Below are 15,950 nucleotides of genomic sequence, written 5' to 3' on the forward strand. Positions count from 1 at the left end.
GCGCTCATTACTACTAAATTTCCTTACATGTAACATTAGAGGACTGAATGACGGCAGAAAGATCCATAAAGTGGTATTGTATTTACAGCACTATAATATTGATGTTGCTATTCTGCAGGAAATGCACTTGGCCCGGGTAGTGGGCTGCTTACCCAGAGACGCATGAAGGGCGTTTGATATGCGCAGTCTTTAAAGCTCATGAGCGCAGCATTCTAACTTGGGTCTGGCATGGCTCCGGTGTCAAGATACAGGAAGCTAGTGGGGGACACTAAGTATTTGCAGGTTATTAAAAGTATAATTTGACGGAGTATTAAGTTCTGTTACGGTTCTATTACGTACTGCGTACCAGACATGCACAATGCAGTGAACTACCCTATACATGAGGCGGTGACTTCAAATTCGCCCTGTCTTCGGATCTAGATCGCTCCAGTGGCCCACCTAGGCAGCCCTCAGCTTTGTTTCACGCTATGGCCGCCATAGCTGAACACTGTTGATCACTTTATGTGTGGCACTATCACTCCCCTAAAGGCAGAGGATATACGTCTTATTCTATCGTCCACGACATACACACTCACATTGATTATTGGCTAGTGTCACGCAGCCTGGCATCCCGGGTCCGACGCTGCAAACACTTATCGCAAACTTATTCTGATCACTCTGGAGTGTTGGTGGTCCAGAGCTGGCTGGTCTGCACCCTCCAGCATACTCTTGGTAATTTCTGCAGTACCCTCTACTGGATGCTGCATTCCGCAAAGAACTTGCTCAAGCTATTGATGAATGCTTCTGTACTAATCTGGGGTCAGTTGAGAAATTGTCTGGGAGTCCTTCAAAGTCTACATACGTCGAGTCACAATCTCAAAACATACCGCCTGCTACACAACGCCACCTGACATAGCGGGAAACAGAAATAGTGAACTATTGGGGGACATAAGGGCCAAACTAAAGGAAAAAATGACCTGGTTCAGAATAGAGTCACGAATCTGGGCAGGTATGCAACGGCATGGGTATACGGAGAGGATGAACAGCCAGGTGTCATGCTGGCTGCCCTTGTTTGACCTAGTCTTGAAGATAGTGCAGTGCTTGCCATTACTGATGAGCAGGGTATGCCTCTCCATGTTGCTTCTCAGGTGGCGGATGGGTTCTGCCGCTACTGAACAAGTTACTTACCTTCAGTAACGGATTATCTGGCAGAGACTATGGGGGTCATTATGACCCCGCGGTCAGCAGTAATATGGTGGAAAGTACTGCCAATAGGCTGGCGGTACTTTCCACCATATGACATTTTTGGCTATAGCCAAACCTCCATTGTACCATACAGACCGCCACGGCGGTAATGGCCGCCGGGCTGGAGATATCAATCTCCAGCTCGGCGGCCGTCACTGTACCGCCTGTGGGGTCATGACCCCACCTACCGCCATGGTTTTCGTGGCTTCCTTACTGCCACGAAAACCATGGCAGTAGGCACTATCAGTGACAGGGAATACCTTTCCTGTCACTGATAGAGGTCTTCGCCACCCCCTCCCCCTCCACAGATTCACCCCACCCCCTTCCTCTCCAGACTCCCTCCTTCATTCACGCCCCTCCCTTCACACACGCATACACACACCCATTCCCACATTCATCCATGCATGCATACATCCATTCACACACACATCTGCACACACTTACATCCATACATGCAGACAGGCATTCACACAACTCAACATACATGCACTCACACCTCCAGACATGTACACACATACAACACTCAACACACACCCGCATACACGCACGCACAGACATACACTCCCCCCCCACACAACACCCCCCATTCCCCTCCCCTGTCGAAGCACCCACTTACCAGTGTACAGGGGGTCCTCCGGCAGGAGACGGCACAGGCGCTGCTGCCAGCAGCAGCGTCCACCAGCAGAACACCGACAGGCAATATTATTTTTCAGATTACGGCTGGCGGTGGTCTACTTGCGTGGTGCTGAGGGCGGCAGCAGCGCCACCTTACCGCCATCTGCGGGCATGGCCACAGCCGGATTTCCGCCATCCTTCTGGCGGAAATCTGGATGTGGTAATAATACAGCGGATGGCTGGTAGCCACGGAGAGGGTCCTTTGGCGGCCATTGTCGCAGAGGTAGGCGGTTTTTACCGCCAAGGTCCAAATGAGGGCCTATATCTAGCTGCAGATTTTCTACCTTTGAAGTTCCCAGGCATCAGGGTGGATCCAAAAACTTTTGTTTGAGCAATAGACCTGTGCACGGAGCCAGGTGACTGTTCAGTTCCGCATGACGTTGTCGACTCCAGATGTGACAGCGAGGTCACCTATATAGGAGCCACCCAGGCGCGCAGACATCAGTTACTTTCTTCATGACTTTCCACGCCAGGAGCGCAGAGCCATGAATCAAACTGACAAATGTGTGTCCAATCTAGGGCCCTGAAAGGGATCTCCCTGACCCCAGCAAATGAGTGCGCAGAGCAGGGATGCATGGGTGGGTGTAAGGAATCTGCAGCTATATATAGGGCCTTATTACAACCTTGACAGAGGGATTTCCTCCATCACACATGTGACGAATATCCCATCCGCCGTATTACAATCTCCATTGAATATAATGGGATCATAATACGATGGATGGGATATTCGCCACATTTGTGATAGAGGAAACCCCTCAGTCAAGGTTGTAACAAGGCCCATAGTCTCTACCAGGTAATGCATTACCAAAGGTAAGTAACTTTTTTCATTTGAAAGAGACTTCTAGCTGTGGAATTCTTACCTCTGAATCGATACCCAAGTCATGTACTCCTGGCATTGGACTGCGGACACATTTTCTAAAATAGAAAGTCCTGGAGGACCAAACGGGCGAAATGCCTGTCTCTGGGGACCTGACTGTCCAGGCAGTAGTGTTTGGCAAACGTGTGCAGGGACGCCCTTGTTGCTGTCTGGCAGACGTCCACGACTGGGACTCCACAAGCTTACGATGTGTTGCTTTTTCTCTGGAGGAAGGAGCTCGTAAAGCCTCAGGAGTCTGCTTTTTTAGCCAGGGCATAGCAGATCTTTATACAGAGAACGACCCAGCGCGAAATGGTTAGTTTCCGTGCTGCCTGACCTTTCTTTGCTCTCACATCTCACAAAGCGTTTGTCGTCCACCTGAAACTCTTTTGTCTGGTCAAGGTAGAACGGCAATGCTCTTTTTGGAACCAGTCGGTGGAGTTCTTCCTCTTCCTTAGAGGGTTGCGGGGAAGCAAAGGTGGGCAGAGTGACAGCCTGTCCCAGATGAAATGGGGGTCACCACAGGGCAAATGTTATGGCCACGAGAAAGGATGTTTTGATGGTGAGCAGCCTGGGAGGACAGTTGTGAAGTGGTTCAAATGGAGCACACATGAGGTACGTGAGAACCAGGTTAAGATGCCACTTAGGTATAATGAAGGGCAAAACATATGTACAAGCCCTTTTAGAAACCTATTTACAATAGGGGACTTAAACAAAGAGGGTTGGTCAGGAAGCTGCAGAAAACAGATAAAGCAGATAGACAGCCCTTAAGACTGCCCAGTGTAGAGCCCTGAAGGGCAAGGGACAGAATGAAAAGAAGAGCAAAAGAGAGAGAAGCAGAAAGTGGATCTAAAGACTTCTCTGTACAACATTTTACAAATCTTTGCCAACGCCAGGCGTATAGCAGTTATGTGGAGGAACACCTGGCTGCTAAAATAACATTACAGATTTTGGGAGAAAGGTCGAAGGCTGTCAACTGTTGCCACTCAATCTCCACGCATGAAGGCGCAGAGATGACAGGATCGGGTGGAGAACCCTCCCCTGCTGCTGCAACAGAAGATCCTCCTGAAGGGGCAGTCTGATCGAAAGATCAATGCTCATTTTCAGACACTTGGGATACCAGACTCTCTGTGCCAAATCCAGATTCACAAGGATTACTTGGGCTGGGTCATTCTTGATGTTCTTGAGAACGCTGGGCAGGAGTGGTATGGGCAGAAAGGCGTACAGCAGGCCTGTGCTCCACTTGCAACAAAAAGCATTGCCAAGTGATTGCTACCTTCGAAACTCCAACGCACAGTACTGCTGACATTGCGAATTTTCTTCAGAGGCGAACAGATCTAACCAAGGCTCTCCCCACTGCTGAAAGAGTCATTGGACCACCTATGGGTGGAGACATGACTCGTGATCCGCTAGACATCGGCAGCGGACTTCGTCTGCCCTGGTGTTCAGAGAACCTGCCAGGTGTTGAACCACCAGTGTTATGCCCTGCTGTTCCAGACATATTCAGAGACATAGGTGTTCTTGACAAAGGGTCCACCACCCCACCCCACCTTGCTTGTTGCAGTGCCACATGGCGATGGTGTTGTCCGGGAACACCTGCACTAACTTCCCCTTGACAGAGGGAAGAAATGCTTTCGATGTTATCAGATCGCCCGGAGCTCCAGCAGATTGATTCTGGGGTCCGGATTCCACCGGGACGAAAGTCCTCTGATCTCCACCTCTCCCAGATGGCCACCACATCCCAGAAGTGATGCATCTGTCACTACTGTAAGGGCTGGTTGAAGAAGGGAGTGGAGTATGTCTTTGACCTAATCGCAGTTTGTAATCCACCACTGCAGGCCTTTTGCCCTCTGCATTTTGGACCATGTCTGAGAGATTTCCCTGATACTGAGCCCACTGGAACTTCAGGTCCCAATGCAGAGCCCGCGTATGCCATCTAGCATGGTATACCAGCAGTATTCAGTAGGTCATGAGTTCTACAAGCCTCAGAATCAGTCTCACCAAATCCCAGGACAGAGATGAAACATCGGTATCATAACCTGACTATCCTGGACTCGCTGCTCGGGAGGTTAAGCCTGAAATTGCACTGTGTTCAGAACTACTCATGTGAAAGACACCATTTGAGAGAGAGAGAGTCAGGTGTGACTCTGGCTCGTTTATAGTGAATGCTAGCGAAGGCAGAAGGTTAGCCATAGTCTGGAGATGGGAGATGACAGTATAGGACGAGTCAGCCTTCAACAGCCAGTCGTTGAGGTAGGGGAAGACTAAAACCCTCAACCTGCACAGTTGAACTGAGATCACCACCATCACCTTGGTGAACAACCGAGGGACTCTGGTAAGTCCGAATGGGAGCAGGGTGAACTGAAAGTGCTTGTAGCCTATCTTGAACCACAGATAACACCTGTGGCCCGGCTTGAAGGGAATGTAAAAATATGCATCCTGTAAGTCCAGCGCTACCAACCAGTCTTCCAGATCTAGGGCAGATAAGACCTGATCCAACGTGAGAATCTTGAACTTCTCCTTTTCAGTCTGTAGGTATAGAACAGGGGGAAAACCCTTGTTCTTTTTGAGTATTAGGAAGCAGTGGGAATAACAACCACTGTCTACTTCTGATATCATGACACTTTCTATGGTTCCTTTGGCCAAGAGAACTGTAACTTCCTCTTGGAGCGGAGACAAATGATCCTTCGCCAGCCATTTGAATGTTGGCGATACTGGGGGAGGAAATGTAGGAAAGTACCATCTTGCCTGGCATGTTACCCCCATTTTTACTTGTGTATCAGTTTATTTTGCCTGTCTCACTGGGATCCTGCTAGCCAGGACCCCAGTGTTCATAGTTTGTGGCCTGAATGTGTGTTCCCTGTGTAGTGCCTAACTGTGTCACTGAGGCTCTGCTAACCAGAACGTTAGTGCTTATGCTCTCTTTGCCTTTAAAATTGTCACTGCAGGCTAGTGACCATTTTTACCAATTTTAATTGGCACACTGGAGCACCCTTATAATTCCCTAGTATATGGTACCTAGGTACCCAGGGTATTGGGGTTCCAGGAGATCCCTATGGGCTGCAGCATTTCTTTTGCCATCCATAGGGAGCTCAGACTATTCTTACACAGGACTGCCACTGCAACCTGAGTGAAATAATGTCCACGTTATTTCACAGCCATTTTACACTGCACTTAAGTAACTTATAAGTCACCTATATGTATAACCCTCACTTGGTGAAGGTTAGGTGCAAAGTTACTAAGTGTGAGGGCACCCTGGCACTAGCCAAGGTGCCCCCACATAGTTCAGGGCAATTTCCCCAGACTTTGTGAGTGCGGGGACACCATTACATGCGTGCACTACATATAGGTCAATACCTATATGTAGCTTCACAATAGTAACTCTGAATATGGCCATGTAACATGTCTAAGATCATGGAATTGTCCCCCCATGCCAAACCTGGTATTGGGGTGCCAATCCTATGGACCCCAGGTACTGCCAAACCAGCCCGTTGGGATTTTCACTGCAGCTACCGCTGCTGCCAACCCACAGACAGGCTTCTGCCCTCCTGGGGTCTGGGCAGCCCAGTCCCAAGAAGACAGAACAAAGAATTTCCTCTGAGAGAGGGTGTTACACCCTCTCCCTTTGGAAACAGGTGTTAAGGGCCTGAGAGGAGTAGCCTCTCTTGTCCTCTGGAAATGCTTTGAAGGGCACAGATGGTACCCTCCTTGCATAAACCAGTCTACACCGGTTCAGGGAACCCCCAGCGCTGCTCTGGCGTGAAACTGGACAAAGGAAAGTGGAGTGACCACTCCCCGTCCATCACCACCCAAGGGGTGGTGCCCAGAGCTCCTCCAGTGTGTCCCAGACCTCTGCCATCTTGGAACCAGAGGTGTGAGGGCACCAGCAGGTGACGTCAGAGACACCTCCTGATAGGTGTTTACCTGACTAGGTGGCCAATCCTCCTCTGAGGGCTATTTAGGGTCTCTCCTGTGGGCTTCTCTTCAGATAAGTAATGCAATAGCTCCCCAGAGTTCCTCTGCATCTCCCTCTTTGACTTCTGCCAAGGATCGACCGCTGACTGCTCGAGGACGCCTGCAAAACTGCAACAAAGTAGCAAGAAGACTACCAGTGACATTGTAGCGCCTAATCCTGCCAGCTTTCTCGACTGTTTCCTAGTGGTGCATGCTCTGAGGGCTGTCTGCCTTCACCCTGCACTGGAAGCCAAGAAGAAATCTCCAGTGGGACGACGTAATCTTCTCCCTGCTAATGCAGGCACCAAACTTCTGCTTCACCGGTCCTCTGGGTCCCCTCTCATTGTGACGAGCGTGGTCCCTGGAACACAGGAGCTGGATCCAAGTGACCCCGACAGTCCAGTGGGCCATCTGTCCAAATTTGGCGGAGGTAAGTCCTTGCCTTGCCTCCCCTCGCCAGACAGCAATCCTGTGTACTGCATGAACTGCAGCTGCTAGGGCGTCTGTGCACTTTTGCAAGGAATCCTTCATGCACAGCACAGCCCAGGTCCCCAGCACTCCGTCCTGCATTGCTCAACTCGCTCAGTTGACTATCGGCTTCGTGGGACCCTCTTTTGTAGTGTTGAGACGACTGCCGTGCTCAGTTTTCTTGAACCCGGGTTCAAGTACTTCTGCGGATGCTGCCTTCTTCTGCGGGGGCTCTCTGTGTTGCTGAGCGCCCCCTCTGTCTCCTCTTCCAAGGGGTGACCTCCTGGTCCTTCCTGGGCCCAGGCAGCACCCATTTTCTTCAACCGTGACCTATGCAGCTAGCAAGACTTGTTTATGGTCTTTCTGCAAGGAAACAACTCTGCATCCTCCAGCATTCCGTGGGACATCTTCTGTGCAAAGGAGAAGTTCCTGGCATCTTCCGTTGTTGCAGAATCTTCAGCTTCTTCCACCCGGAGGCAGCCATTTTGCACCTTCATCCGGGGTTTAGTGGGCTCCTGCCCCCCGGACACTTTTGTGACTCTTGGACTTGGTCCCCTTCCTTTACAGGTCCTCAGGTCTAGGAATCCGTCTTCAGTGCTTTGCAGTCAGTTGTGGTCTTTGCAGAGTCTCGTATCACGACTTTAGTGTGTTTCTGGGGAAGTAGGGGCACTTTACTCCTACTTTTCAGGGTCTTGGGGTGGGGTATCTTGGACACCCTTAGTGTTTTCTTACACTCCCAGCGACCCTCACTACACTAGGCCAGGGGTCCCTAAGTGGTTCGCATTCCACTTTCTTAGTATATGGTTTGTGTTGCCCCTAGGCCTCTTGCATCCTATTGTATCCTACAGTGTTTGCACTACTTTTCTAACTGTTTACTTACCTGATTTTGGTTTGTGTGTATATTTTGGGTATTTTACTTACCTCCTAAGGGAGTACATCCTCTGAGATATTTTTGGCACATTGTAACTAAAATAAAGTACCTTTATTTTTAGTAACACTGAGTATTGTGATTCTTATGATATAGTACTATATGATACTAGTGGTGTAGTAGGAGCTTTGCAAGTCTCCTAGTTCAGCCAATGAGGCCTCCTCAAACCCCGCGGGTCTGGAAGGCGCTCTGGCAGGGGTGAGGGGGGGGGGCGGGGGCGGGGGCAGCCCAGTTGAATACGTGGTGCATGGCCTCGTAGAACTCTTTTACTTGAGTGGTGGTCGCTCCAGCTCCCGGAAATAGAGAGGCACGGAATCGGACCTGGCATCGATTCTGCTGAACCGTGCCTGAGATGCCGATGTTCTAAACTCTTTACGCTAGCCAAGGGACGAGGTGAAGCCGAAGTCCGCTTAGACTTCTTCCTCTTTCCTGAGTGCCCTGAGGGCCATGAGTGGGAAGAAGTGGACTTGGGGCTCCTGGAGCGGTCCCGCGATCTTCACCTCAACTGGGACTCAACCGGGACTATGACTGCCTAGGAGTTGTGCTGGATGGCGTTGACTGCCAGGCCGCAAGCAGCTTTAGGGTCCGCTCCCTCAAAGCTTTCGGCACCATGGCCCAGCGGTCCGAGCACAACTTTGAGTCGTGGTTGCGCTCTATACACCATAGGCACACACGGTGAAGGTCCATAACAAGCCGGGTCCCTGCTCTATTCCCCTCAACTGCCGATTGAGTGGTGTATGTGGTTTCCACTGAGGCAGGAGAAGGCTATGGTGAGTGGCTTTCTTGGGCTTGGCATACGTCACATGGGTGACTTCTTTGAAGAAGGAGTATTACACGATTGGGCCCAAGTGAGCGCACAGAATGAAACATCAACCACACTAGCACAGTTTCATTTTTACCGTGTGCGCCAGGTGATGCGGGCCTTGCTGAGTGAGTTGCTAGCGGAACTCATGGAATTACCTCCGTTAACTCATTTGCTGCAGACAGCAACACTGCAGCAAGTAATCGCCAAATTATATGCATTTGTACAAAAAGCCTGATGGCCCATTGTCCCTGAGGTCCACTTGGATTGGCAAGAGGAATTAGATATGGTCATCAGTGATAAACAGTGGGACTACTGCTGCTAAGCACTCCGCACAATCTCTTTGAATGGCCATCACTGACTACTACATTTCAGGTATCGCAATCAGGTGTACTACACTCTGGCTTGGCTATTCCGCTATGGCCTGCGTGATGATTCCTGTTGTCCATGGTGTGGCAGGGATTATGCTGGATTTGCAACTTCCATGGTATTGCCCAGGCATTCTACTGACTTGCGGTATTCTGGGAGCTGTGAGAGATCACAGGCGAAGATTTAGCGCATACTTCTCTGTTAGCACAACTGGGCTATGACACAGATGACCCGAAGGTTGGCAGGCAGTTAGTCGCTTTAGGGCTACTACTTGTGTGGCATAGAATAGCAATGTGCTGGATGAAGGGCCCTCTCCGAACATTGCAAGAATGGCATACTGACATGTCGCACTGTAATAATCAATACCTATCTTGCCTATTTCCAACCATTCAAGGGGTATTTGGGGCCCTTACCAGGCATATCAGGGCACACACTGAGTGACAACATTGGGAATGCGGCAGCGAGCTGAGCTGAGTCATAGAGGCATCATGAAGGTTATATCATGTTTTGTTGGGGTGAGCATTGGGGTGCCTGGTGTGACGTGTGGCGCTGTTGAGAGATGGGGTGAAGGCTCCTGCGTATTGTTACTAGTAAGGGAACTGTACATCAAGAACCTGGAGTTGGTTATTGTGGAAGATTGCATACCAGTAATGGGAAATGCCTGTGTTGTTGACTTACATTGTTCTGTCTCATTTTCCTTACACATTGCCGCACCCACTGAAAGACTGCATATCTACGATTATGTCTTATCTATCTTGCCAATAATTGAAGTAATTTTATACTGACTGGTTGTTATGTAAAATGAAAATAAAGTTTGAAAGAAAAGTCACCAGGCAATGTGGACAAGCAAACTGGACGAGGCCTACTGTCCAAGAAGCCTTAGTGCTACTCTCACCAAGACCCAGGACCAAGACTGAAACATTGGAATCATAGCCTGATCCGCACAATGTCCAGAAATGCTTCAATAATGGGAAGCCTCTGAAGTTGTCAGGTGTGGCTAGGCTCACTCACTGAGAACTCCAAAATTGTGTTTGTAGTCATCTTAGAAGTGACTGATGCCTACTTGGAGAAAGCCCAGCTTCAAGAGCCCGTAGGTGAGATAGCAGAAGACTGCTATCCCTGAATTTCGAAGATGGGGTGACGACCACCCAAGGGCGCTAGTAAGGCCAAAGGGCATCACAGCAAACTGAAAACACTTCCAGCCAAACTTGAACCGCAAGTAACGTCTGTGCGACTGGAGGCCGGGTACATAAAAGTAAGCAACCTTCAGGTCCAAGAAAAATATAGTCACCCAGATCGAAGGCAGCCAGAACTTTGGCTAGAGTGAGCATTTTGAATTTGTGCTTCTGTAAGAACACAATCAGAGGGTGAAGATCTGTAATAGGCTCCTATCCCCACTTCGAACATCGGTACCCTCCCCAAGGCTCCTTTGGTTAGAACAGCTTGTACCAATGCAGCAAGATAGATGTGTGCACCTCAGAAAGCTGCTCTGATGTCGCAGGAAGTTGAGATCGAAAATGAATGAAAGGGCATACCATAGCTAGACAATCTGGAGGACCCATCTTTCAGATGAAATGGTCTGCCACTCTCAAGGAAAATGTCTGATCCTGCCTCCGACAGTTGGCTGTGCGCTGCTAAGGGCAAACTAAAGCAGCTTGGAGTGGCAAGATAGATGGAACAGGTGCTCTGGTGACCTGCATGGCATCTGCTTAGTACCTGTCCCTGGCTAAGAAATGACTGGAGTGGTGGTGTTGACACCTGGCGATGCCTATATGCCAACTGCCTAGAGAACTTTGGAAGGGTCGGCTACTAAGAAAACTGTCAGGCAGAGGTTGAAAGGTCCAAGAAATAGACTATGGCTCTGCTTTCTTTAAAGCATTCAAGGGTAGAATCAGCCTTTTCACCAAAGAGGCAGCACCTATCGAAAACATATCTATTAGGAACTCAGAAATGTCCCCAGAAAAGACAATGGATTGCATCCATGTGAGGAGGAGGAGTACCATACTAGTCCCCACTGCACAACCCAAGCAGTCAGGCCAACGTATTTAGTTGCCTCCTGCCAATCTGGAATGTTTTGAGCTGACCTGAAACTCCTCTTTGACCACTGGCAAGATTTTGCTGAGCATGTCCCAAACAGTTTGAACGGCCTAAGAAGTAGAAGACTGTATTGACTGATCTTAACGCCAAGCCCATGGAAGAGAACATCTGTTTCCCAAACGCCCATTCCAAAAATTCCCAAACTCTCAGGAGTTGGTGATGTGTAAAAAAGTCTGGATTGCCCAGTGCCATTCTGTGGCACCTTGCCACCTGCCAGTTCACCAGTAGTCAAAAGCAAAGTTTCACCCAGGTACTCATAAGGGTGTCAGTCATGGCTTCTTAAATAGAAGCAAGGGCTCAGATGAGGCTGGCCTAGGATGCAAAACACCAGTGATGACATTAGTCTTGACATCAAGTGAAGGCATTTGTAGCTCCAGGACCTTAGTGGCACGTCTTATTATTAATGTAAGTAATGATTCACTCTTCTCTGTTGGGGGGCCAATGGGTCGACCTCTGGTGATATCAGAATCGTCATTGGTGGAGAAGGAACTGGAGCAGATCTTGGTGCCAAAATGGACAAAAGTTGGCTTCAGAGTCAGTGTGAAACCTGGGGCACTGCCCGAGGTGTAAGACAAGGTTGCGTTCTTGCCCCTACCTTATTCCTTCTCTTCATAAACGCATGCATCCCTTATCTTATGGAGTGCTCTAACGACTCGCCTAAAATAGGAGGGCAGAAGATCCCCTGCCTTCTTTTTGCCGATGACACCCTGCTGGTATCTCAAACAGCCACAGGCCTTTCAACCCTGCTTTCAAGATTCATTGACTATTGCAATGATTATGGGCTTGAAATTAACCGATTAAAAACCAAGTGCATGGTGTTTGGCGATAGGAAAGGCAGAATGAGACGACCTATTTATTTAGAGGGTGCCGCGCTGGAAAGAGTCAGCGACTTTGATTATTTAGGCCTGAAATTAGAAGACTCGCACAAGTGGCAGCGCCACATCCAGAAGGCAACTTTACGATTGCAACAGCGAGCGAGTGGCATTGCAAGATTTGCAGCTAGATCTCCTAGCTTTGCCATGACGCCCGCAGTAGAAATTTATAAACTACAAGCAAGAGGGGGAGCAATTTATGGAGCTGAACTGTGGGGCCACTGTTGCCTAGATGATTTGATAAAAGTGGAGAACTCTTTTTTAAGGTCATTGCTAAGAGTTCCTTCCAGTACCCCACTGCTCCCAATACGCATGGACCTAAATCTCCCTTCTATCAGCCAGATTGTTGCACTCAAGCCCCTGTTGTACTGGATTCGCTTATGGTCAACAGATTCTCTCGTCCATTATAGATGTGCGCTAGTTAACTTGATGGCCAACAACACTAGCTCCAAAATCAAGTGGTGTGCATATGTAGAAAGGACCCTCTCGCTTCTTGGTTTGGGGTCCTATTGGAAGGAACCATTATCTATCCCTAAGAACGCAACCCAGACACTAAAGGATGCTTTCTGGCTCCACGCTCAACTTTCCCAATTGTCCGCTGTCTCGCCATCATCCATGACGGGAAACTTTCTATATTTTAAATGCCATTATGAATTTGCCCAATATATGGATATAGTATCTTCTCCGTTTGCTCGTTCATTATACATCAGATTCAGGGTGGGCTCCCTTCCTTTGCGTTCCCTCACATATAAATGGTCTAATTTTAGTTGTTCTTCTAAGATGTGTCCGATGGGCTGTGCCAGAGAAGAATCAGTAACTCATATTCTCTTCCAATGCCCCGCATACTCCAAACAAAGAGCCCGTTGGATTATTCCTCTGTGCAGAAGTAAGGGTTTTAAAAACTGCTCGCTAGCTTTGAGAATTTTTAAATCTGATTTATCGGTTTTAGTGGTTTGTTGTTTGTCAAAATATTTAGATTCAATCTGGCGTATCAGACTGAACATGCTTAAAAAAGCAGAGGGAAATTTAACAATGAATGTGGCAAGCAACAATTGATGGACTTATCATTGTATGCACATATTACTTTTATTGGTTCAGACGTATTCCCTACCTGTTGTTTTTATCTCGTTTTGTTCTTAGATACTTTTTAAATAGAAACATCCTTTTTATCTGATATGGTTTGCCAGGCTTGTATTTTATTATTTTACCCACAATGTGTTTTTACGTATAACTATAAGGTGCGATTTTCCAGTAGGGAACTGTTTATGTGTAAATATTTCTCTCTTCTTTTTTCTCTCCTTTTTAATCTTTTATGACTTAAATTGTTTATCATGTAGCTTGCCGTTCCTTTTTTATGTGATGTGCTTTTATGGTATTTATATTTACCGAAATAAAGCTAATGAATGAATGAAACCTGGGGCAGGTTTGAGAGGCATCAATGCTCGATGGTGTAAAGGACAGATCCACCAACAGTAACCCAACGGCAGGACCTTGTGGATCCTTGGGGCCCAAAGGAGCACCTGAGGGAGCCAATAAGCGTGACAAAATTATGCAGCCTGACCTTAATAAAGGCCTCAACCTGATATGGGGTCACGGATGGCCTGGAAAATGTGGGATGCAATGGGGAGGAGGAATCGGATCAACAATCGGGGCCTAGAAGCGCAACCGATTGGCACCTTGATGCACTCACAACTACTGTTTGCACAGAGTGGCATGATAGAATCGATCACTGCTTTGACTTCATATGGTTCTTCTTGGATTTAGATTTGGCCTTACCGGATAATCACAAAGAGGACTTGTCTCAAAAGTGGCTGTGAGAGCAGGAACAAGTCTGCAACCTGGACTTGGAGCAGGCATGGGACTTTTGCAACAACCATGACTTCTTTTGGTGTCTGATGACATACAGCTTTGTTTCACAGTCCCCAAACTCCTTTGAATGCATAAACACTCTTTGTACAACTAGGAATCGTGCCCCAAGACCAAACACCAGCAATATACCTTCTTCGGGTCTGACACCAACATCTGTTTTTGGCAGTCAAGGCGCGGCATCAACCATATAGTCTTTGTCTGGGACATCTTTCTCATGTGCAATGGAAAAGATTTTTGAAATAAATTGCCAGCCACTGAAAATGGGGCAGAGCTTTCAATCTGTGTTTAAAGGCGTGGAAAAAAAGGAACTGACATCAGCATGTGGAGGAGATGACTATATGAGGCTCTGCTCATTAATTCCAGGGCAGAATGAGGCTGACACAGAGCCACAGAAGGCCACCTACAGGCACACCGGAGCACTGCTGTAAAAACATCTGGATCAAGTCAAACGCCTGGGAAGTATTCTAAAGGTGAGGATTCTGCTATTTGAAGATTCCTTCATAAAAAGCACCTTTTGCAAACTGCTGTCTGAATCATATGCTGTAAAATGGAACCTCAAACTCAGAGTCATACAAATAACCACTGTTCCTAAGCTGAGATTACTGGGCACATTTAAAAAAAATACCTAACTTTTATTCATACACGTTTTTCATTCATTCGATTTTTCCTTAAAAATTGATGATGACAGGAACAGAACGAAAAGTAATTATAAGATGCAGCTCGGTTGATGGTTCTAGGAATGCTGTGCTTTTTAAACAAGCAACAAACACTATGGGGGTCATTATTATCCCAGGCAGTTTAGACCGCCATGCCAGCGGCCGGTGAAAAGACCACCACCAGCATGGCGTTCTGAACCGCCATATAAAGAACACAGGGAGGGCCGATCCACCGCCAGGCTGCCTCCGACAGGCAGCCTGATGGTGCAGGGAATCATTATCCGACAGGGTAGCCTTTCCCTGGTGGGTTCCCCTGCCAGGGAAAGGCTGGCGGAAGAGGTGCTCCGGGGCCCCTGCACTTAGCATGGGCAGTGCAGGGGCCCCTCTGCAGTACCCCATCGCGCAGGTCACTGCCCGATTTATGGCCAGTGATCTGCGCGACGGGCGCAGCTGCACCTGCCGTACAGAGGCATTGACGGGCAATGTCCTGGCCCAGCAGAATGTTCTTTATGCAGCCGGCGGGGTCCCAGGAGGGCTGGCGGTCAGTTAAATGACCGCCAGCATGAACACTGCGGTTAACACCGCCGTGTTCATAATGAGGGCCTATATATCCGTACAACCTGAAGACTTATGTTATTTTTGTAAATCAGACTTTGGTGCAAAAAATTACAGATTAAAATGTTTTCATCTGCGGTTATTTTTCATACTTACCTTGATTGGTTAAAGATTTAGGAAAACCATGAGCGATCTACACAAGTGACTCATTGCAGAACTGTATCTACTTTTGAGAAATGTAGAGCTTTTTATGTTAACTCATGTGTGCGTGCCTCCCCACCACAACCTGCAAGTTGGTATAAACTGCAAAATTGAGAAGTATTGCTCGTAAAAATTATGTTTTACAGCTCTCATTGTTCCTGAAAGCAGGGAAGAGGTGAATCTAGGACAGCAAACATTTTGCTGATGCCAATTTTACAAAAAAACATGCACTTTCTTGCGAAGCCAAACAAACGTTTTGGTACATTTTGGATATTTTATCAGTCCCCAACCTTTTTAGGTAGAGAAACCAGATTGCAGAACTGAGAGGATGGGGGGTCAGTAAGGAATCTGTAGCTAGAGTCTCCACCAGATAAGACATTACCAAAGGTAATTAACTTGTTCATCTAACACAGCCTTCTAGGCA

At 48.1% G+C, this 15,950-nt stretch overlaps 1 protein-coding gene across 1 annotated transcript in view; it reads right to left on the reverse strand.

Moving 5' to 3' along the window:
* Window positions 1–15,950, reverse strand: part of NPHP4 (nephrocystin 4) — a 952,546-nt gene that overhangs the window by 455,450 nt on the left and 481,146 nt on the right. The window lies entirely within an intron of this gene.

This window comes from Pleurodeles waltl, chromosome 6 (assembly GCF_031143425.1).
Source record: "Pleurodeles waltl isolate 20211129_DDA chromosome 6, aPleWal1.hap1.20221129, whole genome shotgun sequence".
In the NCBI taxonomy this organism is placed as follows: Eukaryota; Metazoa; Chordata; class Amphibia; order Caudata; family Salamandridae; genus Pleurodeles; species Pleurodeles waltl.